The sequence below is a fragment of the Chiloscyllium plagiosum genome, unplaced genomic scaffold (assembly GCF_037043375.1).
Source record: "Chiloscyllium plagiosum isolate Xiang-an unplaced genomic scaffold, Cpla_swu_hap1 HiC_scaffold_10, whole genome shotgun sequence".
Lineage (NCBI taxonomy): Eukaryota > Metazoa > Chordata > Chondrichthyes > Orectolobiformes > Hemiscylliidae > Chiloscyllium > Chiloscyllium plagiosum.
Genome location: NW_028270148.1, coordinates 79,295,737 through 79,309,531, shown reverse-complemented (window position 1 = coordinate 79,309,531; position 13,795 = coordinate 79,295,737). Strand labels below are relative to the sequence as shown.

Sequence of the window (13,795 nt, the reverse complement as noted above, 5' to 3'; positions counted from 1 at the left end):
ATAGAGAAGATGTCCTGTGACGGGGGTTCAGAGTGTTAGGTAGGAAGTTGATAGGCAGGACCTCAAGCGTTATAATCTTTGGAGTACTTCCTGTGCCTTGTGCCAGTAAGGTTGGGAATAAGAAGACAGTGCAAGTTAAATATGCAGCTAAAGAAATGGCGTATGAGGGAGGGGTTCAGGAATGTGGATCATTAGGGTGTCTTCTGGGGCCGGTGGGACCTGTATAAGAAAGATAAGTTCCACCTAAACTGAAGGAGTACCAATATGCTTGAAGAGAGATTTGCTAGTGCCACTTGGGGTGGTGTGGCGGGTCGTGGGAAAGGAGGTCAGCAGTAAGTCAGCAAGTAAATTTACCAAGGAGGAGTCAGAGACTAAAGCCAATAAGACGAAGAGGAAAAACAGATACGAAGAGGTTATTTAACATGGAAGTGTAGTGATTGCAAGGAAGTCAGTCAGGTGGACCTCATGGAATATCAGATCCCAATTAGAGCTCTTAATCTGGTCCAATCAGGGAGCTCTGTCTGACAGGTATAAACAGGACTGTCCCGGGTGTCCTTGGAGAAGGAGCACGTGGTGTCAACCAACATCCTGGAGTTGTTCAGGGAGAGGTGGGCGCCGCAGGGAGTGGAGTGCATCATTTCTCCCTCCAATTCTATTTTGATTTAGTCCCTACCCTCCCCTTCACTGTTTTGATCACATAGCACTGCCCTTTGATGTGAAGGGCAGTGTTTGTCACTGGCCACCCGGGTGTTTTCCTATCTTCCTGGTGGTGGAAACTGAATAAAGATTGGTGCACTTTGTGTCTTTCACTGTGTCTCACACCTGCGCACACACACACCATGGGTGCTGGGGAAAAAAAATATTTAATAAGCACTACCGCACTTAGGTGGTAGTGTGGGGGAAAAAAAAGAAAAAAAAGAAAAAAAATATTAAAAAAAATAAACAGGACTGTCCCGGGTGTCCTTGGAGAAGGAGCACGCGGTGACGACCAACACCCTGGATTTGTTCAGGGAGAGGTGGGCGCCACAGGGAGTGGAGTGCATCATTTCTCCCTCCAACTCTATTTTGATTTAGTCCCTACCCTCCCCTTGACTGTTTTGATCACACAGCACTGCCCTCTGATGTGAAGGGCAGTGTTTGTCACTGGCCACCCAGGTATTTTCCTATCTTCTTGGTGGTGGAAATTGAATAAAGATTCGTGCACTTTGTGTCTTTCACTGTGTCTCACACGTATACACACACACCATGGGTGCTGGGGATAAAATAAGCACTACCGCACTTAGGTGGTAGTGTGGGGGTTAAATTTAAAAAAAAACAGGAGTGTCCCGGGTGTCCTTGGAGAAGGAGCACGCGGTGTCGACCAACACCCTGGCGTTGTTCAGGGAGAGGTGGGCGCCGCAGTGAGTGGAGTGCATCATTTCTCCCTCCAACTCTATTTTGATTTAATCCCTACCCTCCCCTTCACTGTTTTGATCACACAGCACTGCCCTTTGATGTGAAGGGCAGTGTTTGTCACTGGCCACCCGGGTATTTTCCTATCTTCCTGGTGGTGGAGATGAAAAAAGATTGGTGCACTTTGGTTCTTTCACTGTGTCTCACACCTGCACACACACACCATGGGTGCTGGGGAAAAAATAAGCACTACCGCACTTAGGTGGTAGTGTGGAACAAAAAAGAAAAAAAAACAGGTGTGTTTGCCCTTTGATGTGAAGGGCAGTGTTTGTCACTGACCACCCGGGTGTTTGCCTAATTTGAGTGTATGTGCAAGGACTCTCCTTGAAGGCGACTATCCCTAGACCAGCTGCCCTACAGGAAGGGAGAAGGAGAAAAAAAACAAAAAAAGAAAAAAAGAACAGGAATGTCACTGCCCTTTGATGTGAAGGGCAGTGTTTGTCACTGGCCACCAGGGTGTTTTCCTATCTTCCTGGTGGTGGAATTTGAATAAAGATTCGTGCACTTTGTGTCTTTCACTGTGTCTCACACCTGCACACACACACCATGGGTGCTGGGGAAAAAATAAGCACTACCGCACTTAGGTGGTAGTGTGCGGGTTAATATATAAAAAAAAAATAAACAGGACTGTCCCGGGTGTCCTTGGAGAAGGAGCACGCGGCGTCGACCAACACCCTGGAGTTGTTCAGGGAGAGGTGGGCGCCGCAGGGAGTGGAGTGAATCATTTCTCCCTCCAACTCTATTTTGATTTAGTCCCTACCCTCCCCTTGACTGTTTTGATCACACAGCACTGCCCTCTGATGTGAAGGGCAGTGTTTGTCACTGGCCACCCAGGTGTTTTCCTATCTTCTTGGTGGTGGAAATTGAATAAGAATTCGTGCACTTTGTGTCTTTCACTGTGTCTCACACGTATACACACACACCATGGGTGCTGGGGATAAAATAAGCACTACCGCACTTAGGTAGTAGAGTGGGGGTTAAATTTTTAAAAAATAAAAAAATAAAAAAAAAACAAAAAAAGGAAGAAAAAAAAAGATAAATAGAGTGGCAAAAAAAAATTAAACAGGAGTGTCCCAGGTGTCCTTGGAGAAGGAGCACGCGGTGTCGACCAACACCCTGGAGTTGTTCAGGGAGAGGTGGGCGCCGCAGGGAGTGGAGTGCATCATTTCTCCCTCCAACTCTATTTTGATTTAGTCCCTACCCTGCCCTTCACTGTTTTGATCACACAGCACTGCCCTCTGATGTGAAGGGCAGTGTTTGTCACTGGCCACCCAGGTGTTTTCCTATCTTCCTGGTGGTGGAAATTGAATAACAAATTCGTGCACTTTATGTCTTTCACTGTGTTTCACACGTATACACACACCATGGGTGCTGGGGATAAAATAAGCACTACCACACTTAGGTGGTAGTGTGGGGGTTAAAAGAAAAAAAAATTTTAAAAAAATAAACAGGAGTGTCCCGGGTGTCCTTGGAGAAGGAGCACGCGGTGTCGACCAACACCCTGGAGTTGTTCAGGGAGAGGTGGGCGCCGCAGGGAGTGGAGTGCATCATTTCTCCCTCCAACTCTATTTTGATTTAGTCCCTACCCTCCTCCTCACTGTTTTGATCACACAGCACTGCCCTTTGATGTGAAGGGCAGTGTTTGTCACTGGCCACCCGGGTGTTTTCCTATCTTAGGGTGTTTTCCTACCTTAGTGGGCGGCACTGTGGCACAGTGGTTAGCACTGCTGCCTCACAGCGCCAGAGACCCGGGTTCAATTCCCGCCTCAGGCGACTGACTGTGTGGAGTTTGCACGTTCTCCCCGTGTCTGCGTGGGTTTCCTCCGGGTGCTCCGGTTTCCTCCCACAGTCCAAAGATGTGCAGGGCCAGGTGAATTGGCCATACTAAATTGCCCGTAGTGTTAGATAAGGAGTAAATGTAGGGGTATGGGTGGGTTTCGCTTCGGCGGGTCGGTGTGGACTTGTTGGTCCGAAGGGCCTGTTTCCACACTGTAATGTAATCTAAATCTAATCTAATCTTCCTGGTCGTGGAATTTGAATAAAGATTTGTGCACTTTGTGTCTTTCACTGTGTCTCACACCTCCACAAAAATAAAAAGGAAAAAGAAAAAAAAATACATATATCCAGGAAATGAAAAGGAGGGCCCTGTATAGACTGCTGCTGCACACCGTCCACCTCTTCTCCCTCATCCACCGTCCGGACACGCCTTGGCGTTCCCATTTGCCACCAGGCGGTAGGGATCCCCAGTGGAGGGCTCTCTACGCGGGAGTCCTCCCCCTTTCTCTCGGGGATCTGGGGTGGAGGGTGCTGCATGCAGCAGTCCCCTGCAACCGCAGGTTGCGGTGGTTCACGGACTCCCAGCCCAACTGCTTGTTCTGTGGCGCTGTGGAGTCCGTGGACCACATTTATATTGGGTGTGGGCGTTTGCACTCCATTTTTGATTTCCTGAAAAACCTCCTCCTCTGCTTTTGGTTGCACTTCAGTCCCACGCTCCTGATCTTTGGGCACCCGGTACGGAGGAGGGAGAGCAGGTCTGAAGACCTCCTCGTGGGTCTGCTCCTGGGCCTGGCCAAACTGGCCATTAACAGGTCGAGGCAGCGGGCCGTGGAGGGGGTCGTTAGGGCCGACTGCCTGCCCCTCTTCCGCGGTTACGTTAGGGCCCGGGTGTCCTTGGAGAAGGAGCACGCGGTGTCGACCAACACCCTGGAGCTGTTCAGGGAGAGGTGGGCGCCGCAGGGAGTGGAGTGCATCATTTCTCCCTCCAACTCTATTTTGATTTAGTCCCTCCCCTCCACTTCACTGTTTTGATCACACAGCACTGCCCTTCGATGTGAAGGGCAGTGTTTGTCACTGGCCACCCGGGTGTTTTCCTATCTTCCTGGTGGAATAAAAAGAAAAAAAGAAAAAAAAAAGGAAAAAAAATAAACAGGAGTGTCCCGGGTGTCCTTGGAAAAGGAGCACGCGGTGTCGACCAACACCCTGGATTTGTTCAGGGAGAGGTCGGCGCCGCAGGGAGTGGAGTACATCATTTCTCCCTCCAACTCCATTTTGATTTAGTCCCTACCCTCCCTTTCACTGTTTTGATCACACAGCACTGCCCTTTGATGTGAAGGACAGTGTTTGTCACTGGCCATTCGGGTGTTTTCCTATCTTCCTGGTGGTGGAATTTGAATAAAGATTGGTGCACTTTGTGTCTTTCACTGTGTCTCACGCCTGCACACACACACACCATGGGTGCTGGGGAAAAAATAAGCACTACCGCACTTAGGTGGTAGTGTGGGGGTTAATAAATTTAAAAAAAAAGAACTGGAGTGAAAAAAAGAAAAGAAGAAAAAAAAATAAACAAGAAGCTTCCAACTCTATTTTGATTTAGTCCCTCCCCTCCCCTTCACTGTTTTGATCACATAGCACTGCCCTTTGATGTGAAGGGCAGTGTTTGTCACTGGCCACCCGGGTGTTTGCCTATTGTAAAACAAAAACAGGAGTGTGGCCAGGGACCTCGGTTCAATCCCTGCCTCACGCAGTTGTCTGTGTCACATTTGTACATTCTCCCTGTGTCTGTGTGGGTTTCCTCCCACAGTTGAAAGATGTGCAGGTTAGGTAAATTGACCATATTGTATCACACAGCACTGCCCTTTGATGTGAAGGGCAGTGCTTGTCACTGGCCACTCGGGTGTTTTCCTATCTTCCTGGTGGTGGAAATTGAATAAAGATTTGTGCACCTTGTGTCTCTCACTGTGTCTCACACCTATGCACACACACACCATGGGTGCTGGGGAAAAAATAAGCACTACCGCAGTTAGGCGGTAGTGTGGGGGTTAAAAAGAAAAAATAAGAAAAAAAAATAAACAGGAGTGTGAGAGGTTCTGTTCACTCAGAGCTTTATTTAAATATACCCTTTATTTAAAGGATAATGCCCAGAGTGCTAACAAGAACAAAAGTTATCCCAGCAGAATCCCCACATTCGTGGGAAAGGTTGGGGAAAGCCTGAACTCAGTTACACATTGACTGTGCAGGTCCTTTCACAGACTCAATGTTCTTAATCATTGTGGATGCCCGCTCAAAATGACTGTATACAGTTCATTTGTCAAACAAGGGGATGATGATAGAAAAACTGCACACATCTTCTGCAATACATAGACTCCCAGACAGATATGGACCTTCATTTACTAGCAGGGAATTTAAATATTTTCAAAAGTTACATTGTATTTGTCATCTAAGGACAGCTCCATACCATCCACCATCCAATGGTCTGGCAGAAAGAGCAGTCCAAACTTTGAAGGCAGGTGTAAAGGAACAACCTACAGCTTCACTGGATATCAAATTGTCCCTGTTCTCACTTGATTATAGGACCACTCCTCATGCAACTACAGGGTCAGCTCCAGCAGAGTTGATACTGGGGAAAAGACTCCAGAGCAGATTAAATTTGATCTTCCCAGACCTTGGGCTGGGTGAAATGGCATCAGGAGCACCAATACCAGACACAAGACTCTGCTTAACGAGAGAGATAGTTTACTTCAGGGATCGAAGTTTGGTGTAGAAATCACGGGAATGGCCCTGCATGGGTAAGATGCATGATTGACACAAAATCAAATCCAGTGACATATAAAAGAGAAAGTGAGGACTGATCATGCTGGAGATCAGAGAGAAAAGTGTGGCATTGGAAGAGCACAGCATGTTAGGCAACATCTGAGGAGCAGGAGAATCAACTTTTCAGGCATAAGACGTTCATCAGGAATTAGGGGGTGGGGGTTTAGAGATAATTAGGAGGGGTGGGAAGGCGATAGGTAGATGCAGGTGGGGGGTGATTGTGATAGGTCAGAGGGGTGGAGCGGATGGGTCGGAAGGAAGATGGGACAGGTGGATCTGAGATGAGGTGGAGAGAGCTGAAAATGTGTTGCTGGAAAAGCACAGCAGGTCAGGCAGCATCCAAGGAACAGGAGAATCGATGTTTCGGGCATGAGCCCTTCTTCAGGAAAGAGGTGGAGAGAGGGGAGTTGAGGAAACAGGTGAAATCAACATTGATGACATGTGGTTAGAGGGTTCCAAGGCAGAAGAGGAGATGTTCTTCCTCCAGCCATCAAGTGGCTTGGATTTGGTGGTGGAGGCAGCCCAGAACTTGCATGTCATTGGCAGAATAGAAGGGGGAGTTGAAGTGTTCGGCCACAGGGCGGTGGAGTTGTTTGGTGCATGTCCCAGAGATGTTACCTGAAACATTCCATTAGTTGGCGTCCTGTCTGCCCAATGTAGAGGAAACCACATCGACAGCATAACAGATGGAGGTATTTGGATGTGCAGGAAAATCCCTGCCAGATCTGGAATGATCCTTTGGGGCCCTGGATGGAGGTGATGGGAGACATGTGGGTGCATGGCGATGGCAAAGGAAGGTGCCAGGAGTGGAGAGTGAGTTGATGGGGAGCGAGTTGATGGGGAGCATGGACCTAACAAGGGAGTCGCAGAGGACATGGGTCTCTGCAGAATGCTGATAGAGGTGGAGAGGGAAATATAGGTCTGGTGGTGGTGTCTGATTGTAGGTGGTGGAAATGGTAGAGGATAATGCATTGTATCCAGAGATTATTGGGGTGGAAGGTGAGGACCACAGGGGTTCTATCCTCGATGCAGTTGGGAGGGGTGGAGTTCAAGGGCGGAGGTGTGGGAAGTGGAGATGTACAGGAGGGCATTGTTGACCACGTGAGGAAGGGAAATAGTGACCGTTTAAATAGGAGGCCATATAGGATGTCCTGGAATAGAACTGTTCCTCCTGGGGGCAGATACCATGGAGGCAGAGGAATTGGGGGTAAGCGATAGCATTTTGTCAGGAGACAGGGTGGGAAGAGGTGTAGTCCAGGTAGCTGTGGGAGTCAGTGGGTTTGAAGTAGATGTCCGTGTTGAGTCGGTCGCTGGAGATAGAGAGGTCTGGGAAGGGATGGAAGGTGTTTGAGATAGTCCAGGTGAACTGGATGTCAAGGTGGAAGGTGCTCGAGAGGTTGATGAAGTGTTCAGCCTCCTCATGGGAGCACAAGGTGGCACTGATAGAGTCACCAATGCCGCAGAGGAAAAGGTGGGGAACACCACCTCCTACTTCGCCAAGGATATGCAAATCTTCCTCCACCATCAAATCAGAGCCACCCGATGCCTGGAAGAAGAACGCTTCGTCTTCCCTCTTAGGACCCTCCAACCACACGGCATCAATGTCAATTTTGCCAGTTTCCTCATCTCCCCTCCCCCCACCTCATCCCAGATCCAATCCTCCAACTCAGCACTGCCCTCTTGAACTGTCCTACCTGTCCATCTTCCTTCCCACCTATCCACTCCACCCTCCCCTTCGATTTATCATCACCCCCCCCCCCACTTCCATTTACCCAGTGTCTTCCCAGCTACCTTGCCCTAGCCCCACTCCTACCCACACTCTTCTACTTATCTCTCAGCCCCTTCTTCCCACGCCATCCCCATTCCTGATAAAGGGCTTATGCCTGAAACATCGATTCTCCTGCTCCTCAGATGCTGTCTGACTTGCTGTTCTTTTCCAGCACCATACTGTGCAACCTAGTGACAGATAAAGTTCGGGTAGTTGTGACAGTCCTAAGAAAGCACATGGATCATATGAAAGCTGCAAATTCACAAACTGTGCAGGAGTAAAATGTGCTGGCTCCTTGACTGCCTTTCCAAATGTTCCAGAATCCATGAGTTCTACCTCTCCATCTAGCATTGAAGATACTTAGGAAGCAAGGTCGACATGGCAGATGTCACTGCCTCAACACTTTTGCCACCTGAAGAGGAGAATGAATTTCTTTTGGGTGCAAGAGGCAAGCTACATTACGTGCCTCCCACATCAGAGACAGAATTGGAGGATCCTGACCCAGTGCTGCAAATGCCACAGGACGAGCTACAAAAGGAAATTAGCCTATGTGTTTGGACACAGAGGAGGAGGGATGTAGTGACTGCTACAAGGTCAGCTAGATGGGCTTCCTAGGATGAGATTCCTGATTGGGGCTGTTAATCTGAGAGCCCTATAAACAGGAATGTCAGAGGTTATGTTTACTTAGAGCTGGCTATAAGGAAGCTGGATCAGTGTCCAGGACCCTCTATGTGTAAATAAAGAGAAACCGGCCTCTGTGGAGTTATTTCATGCAAAAATGGTGGTCTGAGATACATTTGTTTCAATGCAAGAAGTATGACTATTCTGGCAGATGAACTTACACCGTGGTTAATACATATAACTATTATGTCATAGCTATTACAGAGATTTGTTTGAAAAAGGAACAAGACTGGCATCTTAACATTCCAGGATTTAAATATTTTGAGTAAGATAGCAAGGGACTAAAAGGGTATTGGGGAAGAGGGTGTTGCATTATTGACAAGGAGAATATCACAGCTGTACGGAGGGAGGATACCTTGGAAGGTTCACCCAGTGAGGCCATTTGGATAGATCTCAGGAATACTGTTGAGATATCAGGGTTGTTGTGATGGGTATAATTTTAACTTCCCGTACACTGATTGGGACAAGTTTAGCGCCAGGCGCTTGGATAGTGGGAAATTTGTTAAGTGTGTACAGGTCAGGTTTTGAAACAATATGTAACCTGTCCAAATAGTTGAGGGGCCATACTAGACCTGGAATTAGGGAAACGGTTAAGAGTAGTTCTCGGGTGAAACTATTAAACTGCGGGAAGGTAACTACGACTATATAAGGCTGGGAATATAGATTGGAGCATCTGTTTGAGAGTAAATCTACATCTGTTATGTCGAACTTTTAAGGCCAGTTGATTGAGTTCAGGAATAGCAACTTCCTGTGAAAATGAATGATTTAGGAACCTTAGATGACAGAGGAAATTGAGAGCTTAGTTAAAAAGAGAAAAGGAGGCATACATAAGATTTAGGATACTGAAGACAGAGCCCGCAAAGATTAAAAGAGAGCAGGGAAGAACTCAAAAATGGGAAATTAGGAGGGCTAAAAGGGTCAAGAAATGTCAGGGTAGGGCCACTCAAGGACAAAGGACAGAATTTAAGCACAGAGCAAGAGGAATACTTTATATCAGTATTCACAAAAGAGAAGGACATAGATAGAACATAGAACATAGAAGAATACAGCGCAGTACAGGCCCTTCGGCCCTCGATGTTGCGCCGATCCAAGCCCACCTAACCTACACTAGCCCACTATCCTCCAAATGCCTATCCAATGCCCACTTAAATGCCCATAATGAGGGAGAGTCCACCACTGCTACTGGCAGGGCATTCCATGAACTCACGACTCGCTGAGTAAAGAACCTACCCCTAACATCTGTCCTATACCTACCCCCCCTTAATTTAAAGCTATGCCCCCTTGTAATAGCTGACTCCATATGTGGAAAAAGATTCTCACTGTCGACCCTATCTAAACCCCTAATCATCTTGTACACCTCTATCAAGTCTCCCCTAAACCTTCTTTTCTCCAATGAAAACAACCCCAAGTGCCTCAGCCTTTCCTCATACGATCTTTCTACCATACCAGGCAACATCCTGGTAAACCTCCTCTGCACCCGTTCCAGTGCCTCCACATCCTTCCTATAGTATGGCGACCAAAACTGCACACAATACTCCAGATGCGGCCGCACCAGAGTCTTATACAACTGCAACATGACCTCAGTACTCCGGAACTCAATTCCTCTACCAATAAAAGCTAGTACGCCATATGCCTTCTTCACCGCACTATTTACCTGGGTGGCAACTTTCAAAGATCTGTGTACATGGACACCAATATCCCTCTGCTCATCCACACTACCAAGTATCCGACCATTAGCCCAGTATCCCATCTTTTTGTTACTCTTACCAAAGTGAATCACCTCACACTTAGCTACATTGAACTCCATTTGCCACTATGTGGATAGTGAGTGTTGGGAAAGGTATGTCAAGATTTAAAAAAAGGTGGTATTAGGTATTTTGAAAACCATTAAGGTAGACAAATCCCCAGGATGGATGGACGGTGGCTCAGTGGTTAGCATCGTTGCCTCACAGCTGTTGCCAGGGACCAAGGTTCGATTCCAGCCTCAGGCGACTGGGAGAATGTGCAAACTCCACACAGTGTCTGCATATGTTTCCTCCAGGTGCTCCATTTTCTTCCCACAATCCAAAGATGTGCAAGTTAGGTGAATTGGCTATGCTAAATTGCCCATAGTGTTCAGGAATGTGTAAGTTAGGTGCATTAGTCTGAGGTAAATGTAGAGTAGTAGGGAAATGGGTCTGGGTGGTTTACCCTTCCGAGGGTTGGTGTGGACTTGTTGGGCCGAAGGGCCTGTTTCTACACTGTAGGAATTCTATTACATCTATGACACTTGATGGTATCTCTCCAGGAATGCTGAGGGAAGCAGGTGATGAAATTGCTGGGGCCTTGTACAAAATATTAGTACTCTTTTTAGTCACAGGAGAGGTCCCAGAGGACTGGAAAATAGCCCATGTTGATCCTTTGATAAAGAATGGCAATGGGGGTAATACAGGGGGTAATAAGCTGGTGAACCTTACATTGGTAAAAGGGAAAGTATAGATTCTCAGGGATAAGATTTGCTCACATTTGGAAAATTATGGACTTATAAGGATACGCAGCATGGCTTTGTGCAAGGAAGGTTGTGTTACAACATGACAATGAATCCTTTTGTTAATTAAACCAAACACCCAGAAAAGCTCATCTTGCCTTGTAATCTGTTAAAATATGAGTGATAGAGAACTCCCAAGTTCCACTATTTAAAAAAAAGTATCAATTTATTCTTAAACTCTAAAAGTGAACATTAAACAACAACTATTCATACAACTCTAAGCCCTCCTTCCTCTTAACTGCTTATTATCTGCTTCCAACTCTATAACAATAAGCTCTTCCAATAAGACGCCTATTAAAATTACATCAACTTAATTTCAAAACCACACAGCGGTTGTCATCTTCGGTATCTCTCTGCTTCAAACTGAGGATCTCTTGGGTCGTTTTCTTTCTTTTTACTGTGAATATGTTTCATATGAAACTGTACCTTTGATAGAGTGTTTTCTAATTTTTTGGATCTCTCTCGATAGCAGTTGCTGTCTCTCCAATTTTCAAAATGCCTGCACTTTTATATCCCCAACATCGGATTGTCTCTTTGGTTCAATGTTGGCAAAATAATAAATTCAAACTTGATTGAATTTTAGTATCCTGGGACATAATTTAAACTGATTGGTTAAATTTGAATTGTTGTCAAAATAGCAACCAACTCAGGTATCCATTTCACAGCCAAATGTTACATACTTACAATTTTCCAGTACATTCTGAGACTGCCACCCAGTCATACCAATGTTCTCAGTTCAGAACAGCATTCGCTCTCTCTTAAAGGTACAGTACACGCCTTCAACTGCATAACAGTTGTGTCTCTCACTTGATTGAGCTTTTTCAGGAAGTGCAAAGGTGATTGAGGGCAGGGCAGAAGATATTGTTTATTTGGACTTTAGCAAGGCCTTTGGCATGGCAGGCTGATACAAAAAGGTGAAGTCACATGGGATCTCAGTGAGCTGGTAAGATGGATACAGAATTGACAGTCAAATTAGCGGTGGAAAGGTGGTTTTCAGATTGGAGATCTGTGACCAATGGTGTTCTGCAGAGATCAGTGTTGGGACCTGTTGTTTGTAACATGTAGCTGATTTGGAGGAGAAGGTGGTTATCTCTTTGTTAAGTTTGTGGACTATACACAGATTATGGGAGCCAAATATAATGAGGAGAATTTCCAGAGGATTACAGCAAGATATAGATATGGAGCTTTGGATGGAGAAATACAGAGTTTAATCCAGACAAATGCAAGGTCATTCATTTTAGAAGATCTAATGCAAGAGGGAGGTATACAAATACAGTTGGATCTAGGTGTACAGGTTCACAATCCCCTGAAAGCGGCGACATAGTGGATAAGGTGGCCAAGAAGGCATACGGCATGTTTGCCAGTCGGGGCACAGAATATAAAAATTGGCACATCATGTTGCAGCTGAATAGAACTTCCATTTTGCCACATTTTCGAATTTTGCATATAGTTCTGGTTGCCATATTACCAGATGGGATGTGAAGGGTTTTGAAAGGGTACAGAAATGGTTTACCAAGATGTTGCATGGTTTAGAGGACGTTAGCTATAAGAAGAAAGTGGACAAACTTTGGTTTGTTTTCATTTGAACATCGAAGCATAAGGGGTGACCTAATAGAAGCTTACAAAATGATGAAGAGACATAGAAAGAATGGATTGCCAGTTCTTTTCCTTCAGGGTACCAATGTCAATTACTAGAGGTCAAGATAAAAGGGGTTAAGTTCAAAGGAGAGGGGAGACAGGTTCTTTCTTTAAAGAGGATGGTACATGCCTAGAGTGCCAGAGGTGTTGGTGGAGACAGATACAATAGCAACATTTAGGAGGCATTTTGACACATACATGAATACGCAGGAAATGGAGGGATACAGAGAGCATAAAGGCAAAAGGTTTGTAGCTTAGGAAAGTATCATGTTCCATTTTGATGGGCCGAAGGGGCTGCACCTGTGTTGTATTGTTCCTTAATTTTAGTGCATGCCACCATGTCCATCACTGTCAAATCCAAACTCGTCCTTTGGAAAGGGCAATCTTCCATCCTTACAAAAGGTCTGACAGACATGTGGATCTAGGCTGTTCGAGATGGACACTAAATGCTGGCCTAGCCAGCAACACCCATATTCTATGACCAATATTTTACTTTTTACAAAGCTGGCATACAACCATTACAAGGCCAAGCCTGGTTGGGCAGAAAAAAGGGTCATCAAGCTGAATGGAAAAGACCAGGATCATCCATTAGATGACAGGAAGGCATGAATAAGCCAGAACATATTGAATGATATTGGTCTGCACAAGCTATTCTGTATCTTCATCAATTAATTTTTCTCTTCTGCAGATTCTAGTGCCATCCAGCGATGGGCCCAATACAAGAAATCACAGCCTGAGCCCTCCATCCAGGATTATAAAATCCCTACAGAATGGAAAGAAGCCATTTAGCCAATTGGGTCTATGTCAACCCTCTGAAGATCAACCCTTACCTTAGTTTTGCAACCCTGTATACTAACCCACCTGGTCGCACGTCTCTGGACAGTACAGGTCAATTTAACACAGCCAATCCAATCTGTACACCTTTTCACTGTGGGAAGAAACCAGAGCACATATGGAAACCCTCACAGATGTAGGAAGAACTTGCAAACTCCATACATATAATCATCCAATACTGGAACTGAACCTGGGTCCCTGGCACAGAAGTAATAGTGATAACCAATGAGTCATTGTGTGAACCACCTTACCACTTTTGAGGATAAAGCTTGTTCAACTTCAGAATATGGACCTGCACCCTCCAT

The 13,795-nt window shown here is 46.0% G+C and overlaps 1 protein-coding gene across 4 annotated transcripts in view; it reads right to left on the bottom strand.

Moving 5' to 3' along the window:
• The window catches only part of pgm3 (phosphoglucomutase 3), a 153,006-nt gene that overhangs the window by 97,081 nt on the left and 42,130 nt on the right, over positions 1-13,795 (bottom strand). The window lies entirely within an intron of this gene.